Source organism: Saimiri boliviensis, chromosome 2, assembly GCF_048565385.1.
Source record: "Saimiri boliviensis isolate mSaiBol1 chromosome 2, mSaiBol1.pri, whole genome shotgun sequence".
Taxonomy (NCBI): domain Eukaryota; kingdom Metazoa; phylum Chordata; class Mammalia; order Primates; family Cebidae; genus Saimiri; species Saimiri boliviensis.
The window spans coordinates 7,606,581-7,624,880 of NC_133450.1; the positions used below are offsets into that span (position 1 = coordinate 7,606,581).

At 39.6% G+C, this 18,300-nt stretch overlaps 1 pseudogene; it reads left to right on the forward strand.

The window, feature by feature from the left end:
• The first annotated feature begins 16,874 nt into the window (after positions 1–16,874).
• On the forward strand, positions 16,875–17,820 carry LOC104651662 (large ribosomal subunit protein eL6 pseudogene; annotated as a pseudogene).
• The last annotated feature ends 480 nt before the right edge of the window (positions 17,821–18,300 follow it).

The following is an 18,300-nucleotide window of genomic DNA, read 5'->3' on the forward strand; positions in this document are numbered from 1 at the left end:
TCGCTGCTTCCCTTCCCGCTGTGCTTGTGCTATTTTAAATGCCTCTGACTCTGATGGCTACGACTCTCTTGAAGGTCTCTTCAGGCTTCTCACTGGGCCACCCAACTTGCCCACTGCTGCATAATATCTCCAGGTTCCTTCCTGGTTCAAAAGTCTTTATGTGGTCAGGTGCAGTGGCTTATGCCTGTGATCCAAGCTCTTTGAGATCCCCAGGTAGGAGGATCACTTGAGGCCAGGAGTTTGAGACCAGCCTTGACAACATAGCAAGACCCCATCTCTACAAAAAATAATATTAAAAAATTAGCCGAGCATGGTAGCCCATGCCTGTAGTCCCAGCTACCTAGGAGGCTGAGGCAGGAGTATGGCTTGAGCCAGAAGTTGGAGGCTACAGAGAGCTATGATCACTCCACTGCACTCTAGCCTAGCGACAGAGAAAAACCCTTCTCAAAAACAAACAAACAAAACCCCCAAATCTTTGCATTCCTTCCAAAGGAGGAAACATTTCATTTAACCCAGCCACGTGTGGTTAAATATGATCAAGCCAAATGAACTCATTTCATGTGTTTAACTCAAGCAAGCTTATTTCTTCACAGGAGCTGCCCAGTAAATGCTTCAGTGAAGCCCCCCATGATGTGTGTGGGGTCAGTTAATCAGCTGAGCTGTCTTAACCACTTACAGACTTCCAAGCCCTACATGTTCTTCCTAGTCTCTGAGTCATTGTGAATGCTGCCCGTGAACCTAGAATGCCCTTTGACTCTTTCCCCTCCCTCTCTTTGCCTATTAAATAGCACTACACTCACCAGAGTTCCAGCCATTTGTGGAGCAGAGGCAAAAGGATCACTTGAGGCCAGGAGTTTGAGGCTGCAGTGAGCTATGATCACACCTGTGAAGAGTCATCACACTCCAGCCTGGGCAACACAATGAGATCCCGTCTTTCACAGAAAAGTAAAAAAATAAAAAATAACACCACATCTTTCAGCAGCCTTAAGGCAGGCCCTCCTTTCAAAAGCCCACTGTGCCTCCTCCCCAAGCTGGGCTTCGCTGACCACCACATCCGTGCTTACTCCAAAGAGGCACGTACTATGTTGAACTGCATTTGCCTGTTGAGCCGTCTACCTCTCCAGCCCAGGCTCAGAGCCCTGGTGGGCAGGGACCATGCCCAATTCATCCAAGTGAACTGGTGCCAAATATAATATTTGGCACATGGCCGGTGTGGAATAAATGCTTTCTGAATGAATGAGCAGGTCAGTAAGTGAGGAATGGATGACTCAATGGCTAAATGAAGAAATGCAACATGCTACCGGCCCAAGTGAAGGCTTATGAGGGCAGGAAAGACAGGAAAGCATGTCTGTTAGGAACAGACCCAAAATAGCACCCCCTAACCCCTTGCCTTCTGTCGGGGGTCCTGTCCTCTCCACCCTGCACACACTTGTTTTCCGTGAGCCACTTCACCCATCCCAGAGGCTTCTCTTCCCATCTGAGTGTCATTGATTTCCAAAGCAATGGTCGCAAATGCTGTGCCAAACTTAAGGCAAGCTTTTCAAAAAAATGTGTTTCTTGCCTATGGCTTTTCCATTTGAATTTTTACAGCCACCGCTTCCTCCAGGAGATGACTTGTCTCTCTGGATTGGAGGTGTGTCTGCATTTCAGGAACAAGCAACTTTTCTCTGTGGCTGTGGGCTGTGTACTATGAACCTCTACCATCGGAAAGGCAACTCCTGCTGTCCTGTTCAGAAAGGATTTTAGCAGGTTTGGTGAAGGTAAACGCATTCCTATCACCATAGGGACATGATATTTCTTGGTGACAGAGAACAGAGAAGCAAAGTTAAACTTACTTGCATTGTAGTGTAGCAGAAAAAGTAAAAATTCAGAGCCTGGATGTGTAGGGCAGGCATGGGGAATTTCTGGCCTCCAGCTCTTGGCTCAATTTTCTTCCAGCCTTTGGCAAATGTGACAAACCATGGTTATATTAATGAAGAATGATACTTATCAGTCAGATACCACCCAGTGCTGGAAAGGCCCCAGAGCCAATTGGAAGGCAGTGGGTGGTGACACATTTTACAAGCATGTTCTCCTTGCTCTACTCCATTTCAGAATTCATTTGGGCTTCCTACATTTCAAGTCAACTCCCTTTTTGAAATGCCTGTAGATTCTCCAGAACCTGTGCTAAGTTTTAGGGCAATTTTTTTTTCCTTTTGCCCTTGTTTTATACTGTTGACCAAAGCTATAAAGTCAGAAGCTTTGAAAGATGGAAAGACCCTTAGAGATTATCTGATCTAACCCCCTCGTTTTACAGGCTAGGAAACTGTCAGAAGTGACTTTAACTTTGAATTTTACGAGGTCTGTTTGTGTTGACAACATGATTGATTGCTCTGCTTCTGAGACTGAAGATTTGCAAGTGGAAATATTTAAAAAAAAAAAAAACTCAGTGCTCTTCCTGATGGGTGGGAGAGTAGGGTAAAAGCTTTTGTTTTTGTAACTGTTTCTGTGCCACGCACTCCGCCAGATAGAATGCAAGACCTCTCTACCTGGTTTAAGCCTACCACTGTCAGAATAACCATGGGAGGAATGCCTGGAGACTGCTGCTACTGGTCTTAGCAAAGTAGCCAATGATCAGAGCCCACTTCCCCACTTTGAGGGTGTTCAGACTGACAGAAAAGACTAAAGACCTCCAAAGCAATGACACATCCAAGCAGTCAACAGCGCCCACTGTTCCCAAAGAGAGTTTCTCTTGGGGCTTCTGGCCAGTTGGGCTCCTTAACAAATCAGCTCCTGCACATGACAGCTGTGCACGTCCCTCGCCTCTGCTGAACAGGGACCGTGTGGCCAAAGCAGGCTCCATGACAATGAGGCACGGCTTGGTTTGGGTGCTGTAGACAGCTTAGGCTGTTGTGTAGGAACACAATTAGAATCACTCTGGGATGGGCACAACATTCAGAGCTAGAAAAGCAAAATCAAAACCCGTTTGCAGAGCCCATAGACAAGATCAGGAACAGCAAACAGGTTTCATGTCCACTCTGATTGGCAGTGCCTGCCTGGAGTATAGTACTGAGAAGGGTTGTGAAGCTGTGAGTCAGAGGAAAGACACAGAGCTAGGGATTAGGAGTGCATTAGGCCTAAGCAGGGGACAGCAGCACGTGTACTATGTATTTTTCTTTATTTTATTTTATTTTAGCCAAGAATTACCTGTAAAAAGTCAAAAAGTGCTTCCACTGATGCAACACAGCAGTCCTTTTCAGGTAATCTTACCAGCAGGCTCCCTCTTCTCACTGAAGAGCCATGTTAGCAATAAACTTTGGCTAGAGGATGCTGTGGAAATGGTAGAATATGGAGATTATTCTGTGAAAAATTATAGGTGATTTGAGAGTAAAAGCAAAAAGCTATTGGCACTAGGCAGAATACATAGAAAATAAAATATAAACTCACTTTTGTAATCCATCCGGGATGGCATGGATTGAATGGATTGACAAGGGTGCGTGGTTGAATGGACAACACTCTCCACCTGCCAGGGCAGAGGCCTAAAATGAACACTTAACCACCATTGAGGGTGGGAGGCAGCTGTTTGATGGTGGTGGTCGGGGGAAAGGGGAGGTGTAAGCCTCATAATGAGGGCAGTGAGGTTGGCTAAAGTATCTGGCCATCGGAAATTCTATTGTCTCAGCTCAGTTGAGGAAACCAGTAGCCTTAAATGGAGGATAAAACTGATGGACCAGGCAACAGATGGGTCCATCACACAGAGCTGGCCTGGGATGTGCCTGTCAAGGAAAAAAGAAGCCCTCCTTGTCCACTCACTGATGGTAGAGCCAGTCCAGAAGCACAAGCCCAGAAGCAATCTGGGTGTCTACATGGAGGAATGATTCTTGTCATTCCTAAGGCTGTTCTAGATCCTGTTTCCTGATTTTTTCCCCCATGTGTGTGGGACACAGGGGAAGCTGTGAAGGGAGGCACAAGTACTTTTTATGTATGTCTTCAGATTATTTAATTTTTCTTTTCTAGTTCTTACATGGGGAGTTACATGGATTGATCTGTCAAATGTTAGGCCAACTTTACATTCCTGGGATGAAATCCATTTGGTCATGACCTGTTATCTTCTTATGTATCATTGGATTTGATTCACTAAAATACTGCTAAGAAGTTTTGTGTCTATGCTTGCTGTAGGAAAATAGCCCATTGCATGGCAAGAGTCATGCCATCTTGAAACTGCTATGATGGCTATTGTTTGACTCTTGCATGCTAAAGGGATCTGCAGCAAGGCCTTTAAACAATGCCCATAGCTTAGATAACCCCTCATAAAGATGCTTATATAATCTTCTCATAGTCCTGAGTTTCACAGCAAACACAGATGTGACTCACTACCACATATTTTACCAAAAAAACTTGTAATATTTTCTAAAAGTTGAGTGTACAGATCCACTACCTCTCGGCAACCCAAGACATCACTTCTATTTGTAAGTTCCTATTAAATGTTTCTTTTTAAGAAACTGAATTTGTCAGCCTTTTTATTTAGCCTCTCAGCTCCCTCGGCCTTTGGGGGCAGGCTTACATATCCTGCTCACTGCAGAACATTTGTCTTCGTCTTTTTTGTGTTGCTATAACAGAATATCATGGACTAGATAATTTATAAAGAAAACAGACTTACTTGACTCACAGTTCTGGAGGCTGGGAAGTTCTATAGCATGCTACCCATGACTGGTGAGTACCTTCTTGCTGCATCATAACTTGGCAGAAGGGCAAGAGAGCATGTGAGACAGAGAGAGGCACCAGGTGCTAGACCCACTTTTATCTGTCACTCTGTGACAACTGACCCATAATAACTATATCAATCTAATCATGAGGGCTTCACCCTGATGATCCAATCTCCTGTTAATAGGCCCCACTTCCCAACACTGTTGCATTGGGGATTAAGTTTCTAACACATGAACTTTTGGGGAACACATTCATACCGTAACAATGTTCATGAGAGATTTGAGACTCAAATTTTCTTTCTTATAATGTGTTTGGTATTGGTATTAGACTAGAACTGAACTTAAAGCATGAGGTAGGAAGTATTTGCTCCTCTTCAATTTTCTGCAAGAGTTTGTGTATAATTAGTATTATTTCTTTCTGAAATATTTGATAGAATTTACTAGTGATGCCATCTGAGTCTAGAGTTTTCTTTCTGGGAAGGATTTTTTTTTTTAATTTTTATTTTAAGATAGAATCTTGCTCAGCTATCTTAGTGTATGTGTGTGTGTTGGGGGGGTGCTTAAATGTAATTTCATTATAGTAAAAAAACATTTTGAGTTGAATTATTTTGAATTTATTAAGGCTTATTTTGTATCACAGAATATTGTCTAACTTAATACATATTCCCTATGTATCTGAAAAGAATGTGTATTATGTTGTTGTTGAGTGGAATACTCTATAAATATAATTATAAAAATAGTTTGGTTTATGGTATTTATTGTATTTTTAAAGTCTTCTGTGTCCTTACTGATTTTCTGCTTGTGGTATCAATTACTGAAAGAAGATTCTAAAATTTCTGACTCTAATTGTAATTTTGCCTATTTCTTCTTTCGAGTTTATCAGCTTTTACTTCACGTATTTTGATCCTCTGTTACTTGGTGCAAAAAATTGAGAATTGTTATGTCCTTTGAGATATAAATGACCCTTTTATCATTTTGAAATGGCCTTTATATTTAAAATATATTAAAATATAGTTATTTACAATATTCTTCTATTTTTAAAAAACTTCTTATGCATCTGCTATTATTTCCCCATTTATAATTCCATTTTGTTTATGTGTGTCATCTTTCCTTTATCTTGAAGAGTCTTTCCAGAAGACCATCTTTTTTATCTTTTTAAAGAAGCAACTTTTAATTTTGTTGCTCTCCATTATTATTTGTGGTTACTATTACCATAAATTGTATTGATACAGGAGCTAAAAAGAAATTATTTAGGCAGTTAGTGAGGGTAAGGGAGTCCTCAGTAAGGTTTTCCTTTTAATAAAACCCAGCCCCCAAATAATTTCTTTTCTAACAAAAAGCAGCCTGAAAAATCAAGCTGCAAGCACAGATAAGCAAGCTGAAAGCTTGTATAGGTAAATGCCAGCGGCTGTGCCTATAGGAAAGGAATACCTAGAAGTCAAGTGTATTCAACATGGAAGTTTCCTCTTCCCTTTTCTTTGTCGCAACATGTTCAGGTAACATGGCACTGGCCAGGTAAAGACCCCATTTGCATAATACAAAATTAGTGTGGGTTGGCCAACTCTTCACAGGCTATGTAAATGGCACACCTGGTCCAACCAATCCACTATACCCTATGTAAATCAGACACTGCCTCCTCAAGCTCCTCTGTAAAACCAACCGCATCTCACTCCAAACCCAGAAACCCACTCAGGACCCCATCCTCTGCACAAGGAAGCTCTCTCTCCTTTCTTTCACATATTATTCTGCCCTTAAACTCATCCCTTGCTTGTCTTCATCTTCCATTTCCTTAGCACAAGACAAGGGACCTTGGGTATTTCCCCAAATGATGCCACTACAGTATTATTATTTTTCACATTCTCTTTACTTTAGTTTCTGCCCTTAATACTTTCTTATTTCTAATATCTTTAGTTTGTTTTAACTTTTCTTCCTCTTCTTGAATAAACAAGAAGTTTTCAATCTTTATTGATTATGATAAATTTATTTAGATTTATAAATTTCCCTCTACTACTTTAGCTATGTTCATAAATTTTGGCTTAAATGCTTTCAGTTTATTCTGTTTAATATTTTTGTGAGTTCCTTTTTAATCTAATAATTGTTGTATGCTATTTAATATCCAGATTCATGGGATTTTAAAGAAGTATTACCAAGAACTGTGAGGAGTATTACATTTTATCTTACTTGCAAGTTAACAAATCAGCCAGTCACAGTTTCAAAAATGCTGGCAGAAGACATGAGACTCCTGGATCAGAGACAAATAACAAATAACTTAATTACTTCATTTTCTCATTAGTTTCCCTTGCTTCCCAAGTCCCACAAGTGTAATACATACATGGGTCCAGGAGGATGCTGGAGGTGGGGTTAAGTCACAGCTAAGAAACCCTGAGTATAGGAAAAGCCAATCTTTATAAGGAAGCTGTGAGCCAATGCACTCAACTTCTGCTCCAGTGGGAGATATTATCTTCACTTTATAGGACAGCAAACAAACCTGCTCCCTGCCATGAAGGGAGATACTATCTTTATTTTCCAAGGCTGTTTGCTATATAAACATCCTTCAAAATACAGTCCAGAACAAAAGTTAATTATGCCTCTGCTCAAAAGACATACAGAAACATGAGAAATCCATGCAGCATTCTCTCCCAACAATTATTCTTTTGTAATTTATTTTTAACAAAATTGCATTGTAGTCAGGGAAAATAGTCTGTGCAATATAGATCTTTAGAATGATTTATGCAAAAAGGTGGGGAAAGTCTCCATGAGTTAGAGCACCACACACCACAGAACCTGCAGACCAACTTCATTCCCAGGATCTGCACAAGGCATCTCATCCTTCAGGGAATCTTCCTTAAATATTAGGTTGTAATCCAGTTTGTTGAGGGCCTGGAGAGAAAGGGAATGAGGAAATAAATGCCTTATGGCAGCTAGTCATCATACATATATTCTCACCAGATTCTCAACCTGGCAGGATCTTGAGGTTGCAGTGATATTCTCCCCACCTCCCCAATCTTTCTATCCCACCTCCCAACACAGACACACAGACACACAAACACACACACACACACACACACACACACACACACCCCTGGCATCTGGGCTGCTCTTGCTAATTTCTGTTCTACAGAAGTGATGAGGCCAAGAAAGTGATCCTGCCGAAGCAAAGTAGAGGACAGGTAAGAGCAAAATTTATCCTCCACAGTTGCACCAGCTGCCCCACTGTGTCCCAATCCCAGACTGCTATGAGCCTCTACACAAGCTCACAGCTGTCTTTGGTCTCCTCTGGCCTCTCACAGTTTTTATGTTAATTCCTCAGACCAGCAGTTCTTTCCCACTTTGAGTTTCTCAACTTTGGCTGCATATTAGAAGGACTTGAAAGGTATTTTTAAAGTGTTACTGTCCAGATTCTGCTTCTGGAGATTCTGATACAATTGGTCCAAGGTGGGCCCCCGATTAGCAGTAGATTTTAATGCTCCTTGGGTGATTCCGATGGCAGTAAAAGTTTTCAATCACTGTCTCTAATTTCTACTGGGTCAGTTTGGGGAAAGGGACCTTACAGTCCAGGCTCCTTAATTTTGTCAGGAACTAAAAACCCATATTTTGTTTAGTGCTCAAATTATTGAACTCATATACCTAATAAATACAGATTTTAAAAAGAAGTTATCTTGATGATTTAAGATGACTATAATTTGATTACATTATCTTAAATCATTTAAAATGCAATGATAAATTCACTATGGTTGATTTTTTTCCCAACACTTCAAATATCATAAAACTTTCACAAATGCAGTGACTACAAAGCTTATTATTAATATTACACTTACACTTGAACCTATTCTAAAGTCTCAGAACAATGGACTTATTCATTTCTATGATAATTTATGTGCTTGTTTTATACCTTCCTGGGGGATATTAGTATACTTATTTTAATATCTTCCTAGGGTTTCAGCAATATATTTTTATTTCTTCCCAGGAGTGGAGTAATATTACTAGGCCCAAAAGAAAAAGTATACATGCTTGGCCCAGCCAAGGCTACAGGATCTGAATTACTGGCTGATCCATTTTTGGTCTGGCCTCAGGACTCATCATCAGGCTGAGTTAACTCCTAGTGTTACCACAATACAATTTTTAAAGTCACACCTTCACATAGGTTTTATTTTTTTACAACCTGATGTCTTTCAGGAAATGATGTACTTTTAAAAGCTCACTTGGCCAATGTCACAAAACCCAAGGTCCTATCAGTATGATATATTGACTTGGTCTGCTACCTTTCTAAAGAATTACGTATTCCTTATTGATGTTTTATTAGAATGAGAGCGGGGCCATCTAGTGGTTTCATTTCCTGTGAGATGAGACATTGGTTGTGCATAGTATTCTCTTTCTCTTTGAGACATTTGACTAATTTCTCTGTTTAGAAGACCCTTGCTATGGACAAAGTGTTTGTGATCCCCCCAAATACATATGCTGAGATCCTAATCCCAATGTGATGAGATCAGTAGGCGGAAGGCCTCTGGGAGGTGCCTAAATGATGACTGCCCTCATGAATGGGATTGATGCCCATGTAAAAGTGAATCCCGAGAACTTGTTCATCCCCGGCACCATGTAAGGACACAGCAAGAAGGTGCCATCTATGAGAAACAGGCCCTTATCAGACACCAAATCTGCTTGCACCTTGTTCTTAGTCTTCCCAGCTTCCAGAACTTGGAAAAATCAATATTTGTTGTTTGTAAGCTACCCAATCTATGGGATTTTTAAAATAGCAGCCCAAATGCACTGAGACAACCCTGTTGGACATTTCTTCTACTTGGTAATTTTATGTGATCATTAATCTTGATGAAATATGGGATTTTTTTGTCAGCTTAAATTATTATATGTTAATCCCAGTACTAACCAATCCAGTCCTCCCTCTTCTTGAAGGAGGTTACTTGGTTCCATAATTTTATTTTTTCCTCAGAAATAAGTATGTCCACATAGATTTATGTTTTCTATAAGACAGTAATTCAATAGGAGAAACAAAATTGCCACATATAAACAATGTCAACTTGTTAAAATCCATGAACAAAAAAACATATTCATAATTGGCTATTTTTTATTACAACCATATTTTTGTACTAATTATGTTAATTGTTGAATATAATTATAAATCCATGGCCTTTTATAGACTTAACATGTTCCAAGTAACCATAATAATAATATTTCACACTAAAATTATCATAGCTTGGTCCATGAAAACCTTAAATTGGATCTTTGGCTTTTTGGTATTGCCCCTAACATTTTTAAAATAATGTTTTAACTTTCTGGTAACAACAGGATATTCCAGGCTCATTTTTATTATTATTATTATTATTTTTTGAAATGGAGTTTCGCTCTTGTTACCCAGGCTGGAGTGCAATGGCGCGATCTCGGCTCACCGCAACCTCCGCCTCCTGGGTTCAGGCAATTCTCCTGCCTCAGGCTCCTGAGTAGCTGGGATTACAAGCACGTGCCACCATGCCCAGCTAATTTTTTGTATTTTTAGTAGAGACGGGGTTTCACTATGTTGACCAGGATGGTCTTGATGTCTTGACGTCGTGATCCACCTGCCTCGGCCTCCCAAAGTGCTGGGATTACAGGCTTGAGCCACCGCGCCCGGCCCTGATTTTTTTTTTTATTTCCCAGAACAAGAAGTCATCTGTCCTCTGTAGAGTTCTGGTTTCTGTTTCTTGATAATAGTATTAGAATAGTGGTTATGAGTAGATGCATAAAAAAGGAGATGGGCAAAAGTCCTGCCAATGCTGTTGACCTACTTACCCTAGAAAATGGGACTTTAAAAAATAAATCATGGTTTCCAAAGATTTTCAAATGTAAAGACATATGTATTAGTCCATTATCACACCGCTATAAAGAACTGCCCACGACTGGGTAATTTATAAAGAGAAGAGGTTTAATTGACTCATAGTTTCATGTGGCTGGGGAAGCCCCAGGAAACTTACAATCATGGCAAAAGGGGAAGAGACACACCTTACATGGTGGCAGGTGAGAGAGAGGGTGAAGGATGAACTGTTGGGTACCTATAAAACTATCAGATCTCATGAGAACTCACTCACTATCACAAGAATGGCATGGGGGACACTGCCCCCATGATCCAATCACCTCCTACCAGGTCTCTCCCTTGACATGTGAGAATTATGGAGATTGCAATTCAAGATGAGATTTGGGTGGGGACACAAAGCCGTATGAGTGTTATATTGCTGAGCCCTACTTTTGTTACAGTAAATGGTATTACCTGATACTAAGACTTTCTCCCCAGTAATAGCAGCCAGTTCAATAAACATACATGCCCCTACTGAAGTCCAAGCACTGTCCCTGCCTTGAGGGCTGCAGGATAGCACAAGATAAGCTGGATATAGCACACTCCTCTCTTCTCCTTGCCATAGAACCTTAACCGTTCCTTGTCAGAATAGCTCATATCCCTTGCCACATAATACCACTGGAAATAACTTCCCAGAAGCTGAGATTATTACAGGGATTTTTTAAAAATGGCAATGAAGGTCTTGGAAAATGAGGACACAAAGAAAGACTGAAGACTGGAGACACTCAGACACAAAGGGACAGAACAAAGGCATCCAGAGAATAATGGACTGAGAGGGAGGGAGTTGTGTTTTTATGATGAGAAATGTGTGGGAGAGCAAGCACTGAGGAGATGGAAGAGAAGATAGCAAGAGGGCTACAGAGAGATTTGGGACAAAAAAAAAAAAAAAAAAAAAAAAAAACAGAGGAAAAGAAGACAGATTTGGAGAAAATGATTGATACTGAGAGAGGATTTGCAGCAAGATATGAGAAGATATGAAAATGCAATGTAGGGAGAGTAAAGGCAGAAAAGGAGAAGGGAGGGGAAAAAAAGAGAGAGATGCTCGTCTAGTTTCTGTTCTGAACCATAAATACAAGCCATAGATTCACTGACTGAAACAACCATCTGGATTTGAATGGATTCAGCTGAACTCAAATCCATTGTGTAGGATATAGACTAATTAAAGTCTGAGCTCTGTGGGATTAGCGACCTATTTCCATTTTCTCTTTTGCTTGGCTCTGTTGGGTATCAATCATCAGGCTCGTGTTTGGCGGCAGCACTTCAAGTCCATCTTGTTGACCATTGTAGAGTAACAGGCTTTGTAAGCTCAGCTACTACACCTCACTTTCCACCAACCATGGTGGCGATGATCTCTGCATTCTTACATTCAGTGCTGGGATTAGCTGAAAGTCAAAGACCTTGCTTGCTGCACACATGGTGATGAGTCCTATCCTGTTACCACCTCTGTCACAGTCAGCAGTCTATTCCACAGGGTGGAAATCAGAAACGCGAATCTTACTGATACTCAGAGCCCTTTCAATCTCTACATCACAGTCTCATGAAATGCTCAGCTAATGGCCACCTTATCTTACCATACACCAGTTCATGTTCAGCTGGACACATGGCTAGTGAATCACAAAAAAAAAGTGTTGGAAGAATGGCTTCCCAAATCTGCTACTCCAATGTTGGTTTGGGAAGAACAGCATAGGCCTTGTACATTAAAAAATGTGTAAAGTTAGCATTTTCAAAGTTGATTGCAAAATTTATTTGGATTCTTCTTCTTGTTCTCTTGTTGCAAAATGTTTCTTCTTGTGAATTGAGACTTGTATCACTGGGGCTCTTGACTTTTTCATGGTGGTGAGTCTAAAGTGGACTCCCTTCCAGACTTCAGGGAGAGGACAAAGGGGTGATGGGTCCAGTGTCAGCATCTTCCTAAGCATTAGACCCACAACTTGGCATGCAGAAGACTCATCTGGGAGCTTGTTAAAAATTCTGGGACCCACCCCCAGGGATTGGGTCTGAGGAATTGAAATGGAGACAGGCAACCAAACTGTAAGACTCCCATAAGTGGTTCCAAGGCATTCTTTTAAAAAAGTGAATATTATTATTTTTAATTGACATACAATAATTGCACATATTTATGGGGTCTAGTGTTACATTTGAATACATTCATTGAAACATGTATACAGGGTAACTAACATATGACTCAGGCTATTGTTCGAGAAATGTTTATCAGGATAATGACAGTAGGTCTTTGCTTACGAGGTGTCTTGCCAGTTCTAAAAACACGTGTATGATCCCCTGCTGGTAGCAGGCACAGATGCATCTAAGCTCTCCTTCCAGATCACATGTCCTACCATCACCATGGTCAACATCAGTTCTCAACACAGACACCTAGTCACTATTAAACTTCACCTGCATCGCTGAGGTGGACTCTTCATGAGCCTCACATGTTGTTTAGTGCAGGTGGTCCTATCTTTTACTGCATAATGAGTTCCTGTAAATCTGCTAAGAATCCAAAAGTTCAAGATGAAAATTTATGTGTTATGGAAGACCTTCATTCCCAGAGAGCCATAAAAAACCCACAAAAAACAAAAACAAAAAACAAAGATAAAATCCATAGTAACATGTCCTGCCTTCTGGATTTCATCCTTGATATATATTCCCAGCAGTTGGTACATGTTCTTTACATTTTTTTCTTTTCTTGTTCTTCATGGCACTTTCATCATGTTTAATGATATCCATCTTTGACTCTATTGTAGTGCCTGTGAGGTTTCACTTCTTATCATCAGTATCAGATTTACTTATTTTTTCTACTCTCTGTGCTGTGCACACGTGGTGATGCTTACAAGACTGAACAGTTGGCTGCCAGGCAGAGCCACAGTGGGATAGCTCAAAATGTTCTTTAAAGACTGGCTTATAAAAGGCTGAACTTCACACCTGGGAGGTGCATAGAACTCAAAACTGCAGGATGTAAGGATGTTAAAAGTCAGAGGTTAAGAACCATCTCTGTAATAAGAATCCAACTTAAATGAAACTAATTTGTCTAGCCAAATTCCAAGATAAAGCTTTATTGCTCATCCAGATATTTTTCTTTTTGTTGGGGACGAGGGGAGACAGAGTCTCACTCTGTCACCCATGCTGGAATGTGATGGCTCACTGCAGCCTCCACTTTTCAGATTCAAGCAGTTCTCCTGCCTCTGTCTCTTGAGTAGTTGGGATTACAGGCACACGCCACCATTTCCAGCTAATTTTTGTATTTTTAGTAGAGATGGGGTTTCATCATGTTGGCCAGGCTGGTCTTGAACTCCTGGCCTCAAGTGATCTGCCCTCTCGGCCTCCCAAAGTGCTGGGATTACGAGCATGAGCCACCATGCCTCACCCCATCCAGTTATTTTTCTAAGTGCTGAAGATACAGCCATGAAGGAATGAGACAGATATGGCCAGGGAACTTACAGACTGGAGGATGAGACAGGTAGGTAAACGGGAAATTACAAATAAACTCTGTGAAAAGTTCAGGGTGCTGTGTGCACACTGATAGGAACACCTCAACAAAACCAAGCTGAGTATGGTTTAGTCAGCTGAAAAATTAAAAAGAAATGTTGCAAAATGCCCAGGAATATAGAGACAAGAGATAGCCTGGTATGTATGGGAAATGGTAGTTTTCAAAATGACTGCAACATTTCCTGTTTCACATGTTCTTCTGACAATGCAACTTTGATATTCTACCTGCCAACAGCTCAGTCTATGTGCTCTTGGATCTGAAAGTGATATAGGCTATCTGTGAAAAACCTATAGGTGGCCAAGTACGGTGGCTCATACCTGTAATCCCAGCACTCTGAGAGGCTGAGGTGGGTGGACTGCTTAAGCCTAGAAGTTCGAGACCAGCCTGGGCAACAGTGTAAAACTCCATCTCTACCAAAAATACAAAAATTAGCTGTAATGTGGTGGTGTGTGCCTGTAGTCCCAGCTACTTGGGAGGCTAAGGTGGGAAGATCACATGAGTCCAGGAGACAGAGGTTAGAGTGAGCCATGATCACACCACTGTACTACAGCCTGAATAACAGAGTGAGACCCTCTCAAAAAAAAAAAAGAAAGAAAGAAAAAGAAAAAGAAAATAAAAGAAAAATTAAAACCTACGGCTAAACTTATAATGATGAGATATTGAATATTTTGACTCTAAGGTTAGGGAAAGTGGGAAAGGACAATAATGACCACTTACTACTTTTTTTAAGACATTGAACTGGCAATCCTAGCCTGTGCAATGAGGCAAGAAAAAGAAACAAAATGTATAAAGACTGGTATGGAAGATGTAACACCACGTTTAGTTGTAGAAAAAATGATTTTGTCTGTGTAGAAAATCCTAAGGAATTAATATTGCATGTTTACAGGATACAAAGTCAACATAGTAAATTCTCATTATTTATGGTAAATATGGTCCATAAAGTTGTCTTGAACACGAAATTAGTGAATACTGAACATTTGCTCTGATGGGAAATACAGGTTTAGGATCCTGTGAGACTCTGGGACAATAATTTTAGTCAATTAATACCTAATTTTGTTATATATGTGTTTCTGTTTAACAGCATCTTTTTTAAAATACACATATTGTTGATTTATCAACATCAAGCTCATGGCCAACAGCACTGTAACTCACGCCTCAACAAAGCTTATCTAACACATTTCTCTGTGAAGTCAGGCACATCACTACCTTCTTGTGCTTAGATGCATTAGAGAGCACTTCAGGCCTACCCCTGGGGGCCATTGTAAACAGCAAAGTCATCAACAAAAAGCATGAAAATGCAATACACATGGCATTAAATATACTGTGAAAGGACACTTGTTTACTTTATGATAACTGGAACAAGCAGGGAGAGTACTGCCTTGCTTAACCTCAGCTGGGAACATGTGCACTGGGAGCTCAGATTAGCCATCACTTTGTGTATATCCACAAATGAATGTGGAGACTACACATGAATTTTAGTGAGTTGTCAAATTTGCAAACACAAAATCCGCAAATAATGAGGATCAACTGTATATAAAAGTCAACTGTATTACTATGTATTTGCAAAAAAAAAAAAAGGCTTAGTAATGAAAATTTAAAACAGCAAAAAATATGAAATGCTTAGGAATAAATCTACTTCAGAATAAAAATTAAAATGATCTAAGCAAATGAAGAGTTTATCTCATGTTCATGAATTGGAAGACCCTCTCCAATTTATCTATAAATTTAATATAATCCCACTAAAAATCCCAAAAGTCATTTTAAAAATAAATTGCCAAGCTGATTCTAAAACTTATATGGAAATGCAAAGACCTAGACTAGCTAAAACAATTAAAACAATTTTGTAAAATAACAAAATTGGAGGGGTTATATTACCTGTCTCCAAGACTTACATAGAGCTACAGCAATCAAGAATGTGCAGTAAAATTTGTGTAAAAACAGAAAAAAAAGATAAATGAAATAGAATAGTATGTTTAGAAAGAGACCCACACATATATTGGTCAATTAATTTAAAAAAAATTGCCAAAGTAACTCAATGAGTGAAAAGACACTTTTTGTACCAAATTGTGTTGGAATGCTGGGTTTCCATAGAGAAAAGGAAATTGTATCTCTACCTGACACCGTTCACAAAGATTAATTCAAGAAGAATTATTGGTCGTGAATATAATAACTATAAAGCTTCTAGAAGAAAGCAGAAGATAATATCTTTGCAAACTTGGGGCAGGAAAATTGTTTTAGAGAGATTATAAAAGGCACTTGCCATTGAAAATTGATGAATTGGACTTTCCCATAATTCAAAACAAAAGCGTTGTATCTAGTATGTATGAAGAGCTTACACATATCAATAATAAAAAGACAATTCAAGTTAGAAAAATATAAAAATGACCAAAACACACATAAAAATGTAATCAACATCAGTAGACATCAAGGAAAATAAAATTAAAGCAATAACCTAAAAAGGCCACAGTAGAATAGCTGAAAATTTAAAAAGCTCAAAACAACAGATGTTGGCACATATGTGGAGCTACCAGAACTCTCTATATATTGCTGGAAGGAGTGTAAAATTGTACAATCACTATTTTAAAAATTTAATGCCAGTTTCTAAGGAAGTTAAACTTACGACTATTCTGACTCAGCAGCTCCACTGCACAAAAGGAGCTGTACAAACATGTCTTTACTCACAAGAACCCCAAATTGGAAACAACTCAATAGAATGGATAAGAAAGCCATGATACCTTTATACTAAGAAATAAAAAATAAATTATTGATACATGAAACAATGTGAGTGATTCTCAGAAACATTATGCTGGGTAAAAGAAGTCAGACACAAAAGAGTACCTGCTCTTTTCCATCTTGCAAGATGGTGGGTGAAAAAGTTGAGAAGCCAGATACTAAAGAGAAGAAACCCAAAGTCAAGAAGGCTGATGCTGGTGGCAAGGTGAAAAGGGATAATAACCTCAAGGCTAAAAAGCTCAAGAAGGCGAAGCCCCATTGCAGCCGCAATCCTGTCCTTGCCAGAGGAATTGGCAGGTATTCCTGATTTGCCATGTATTCCAGAAAGGCCACTTACAAGAAGTACTCAGCTGCTAAATCCCAGGTTGAAAAGAAAAAGGAGGAGAAGGTTCTTGCAAGTTACAAAACCAGTTGGTGGTGACAAGAACAGTGGTACCCGGGTGGTTAAACTTCACAAAATGTCTAGATAATTATCCTACTGAGGATGTGCCTCCAAAGCTGTTGAGCCATGGCAAAAAAAAAAAAAAACCCTTCAGTCAGCACATGACAACATTGCAAGCCACCATTACCCTCGGACCATTCTGATCATACTCACTGATGCCACTGGGGCAAGAGGGTGGTTTTCCTGAAGCAGCTGGCTAGTAGTGGCTTGTTACTTGTGACTGGACTTCCGGTCCTCAATCGAGTTCATCTATGAAGAACACACCAGAAATTTGTCATTGCCACCTCAACCAAAATTGATATCAGCAATGCAAAAATCCCAAAACATCTTACCGATGCTTACTTCAAGAAGCAGCAGCTGCGGAAGCCCAGACACCAGGAGGGTGAGAGCTTTGACACAGAAAAAGAGAAATAGGAAATTACAGAGCAGTGCAAGATTGATCAGAAGGCTGTGGACTCACACATTTTACCAAAAATCAAAGCTATTTCTCAGCTCCAGGGCTACCTGTGATCTGTGTTTGCCCTGATGAATGGAATTTATTTTCACAAATTGGTGTTCTAAATGTCTTAAGAACCTAATTAAATCCCTGACTACAAAAAAAAAAGAGTACTTACTGTACACTTCTATTTATAGAAAGCTCCAGAACATACAACATTAATCAATGGTGAAAGAAATTATAGCAATACTTGTTCATAGGGGATTCGCAGAAATTGACTAAGAAAACTTTTCTGAAGTGATTAAAATGTTGGAATTCTTAATTGGGATGTTGATATTTTCAAAATTTATCAAATTATACACTTACATGCATTTCACCATATGTAAACTTTTTTAAAAAAATCCTTGAATGATTTCTTCTCTATACAAAAGCCACTTTCAAGCACACACTGGCTCCCTAACACATTAGATTGTAAAAAAATGAAAGTCCTAATTGTTAGTGAATATACAGAACAACTGGAAGTTGTATTCTCTCCTTATGGGAGTGTAAACTGATACGAATCACTTTAGAAAGCAATATGACAATATTTAATGCAGTTGAATGTGTCCATATGGCTCAGCAATTCCACAGCTAATTGTCTACTCCTAGAGCACACATAGGAAAAGGCATATTCAA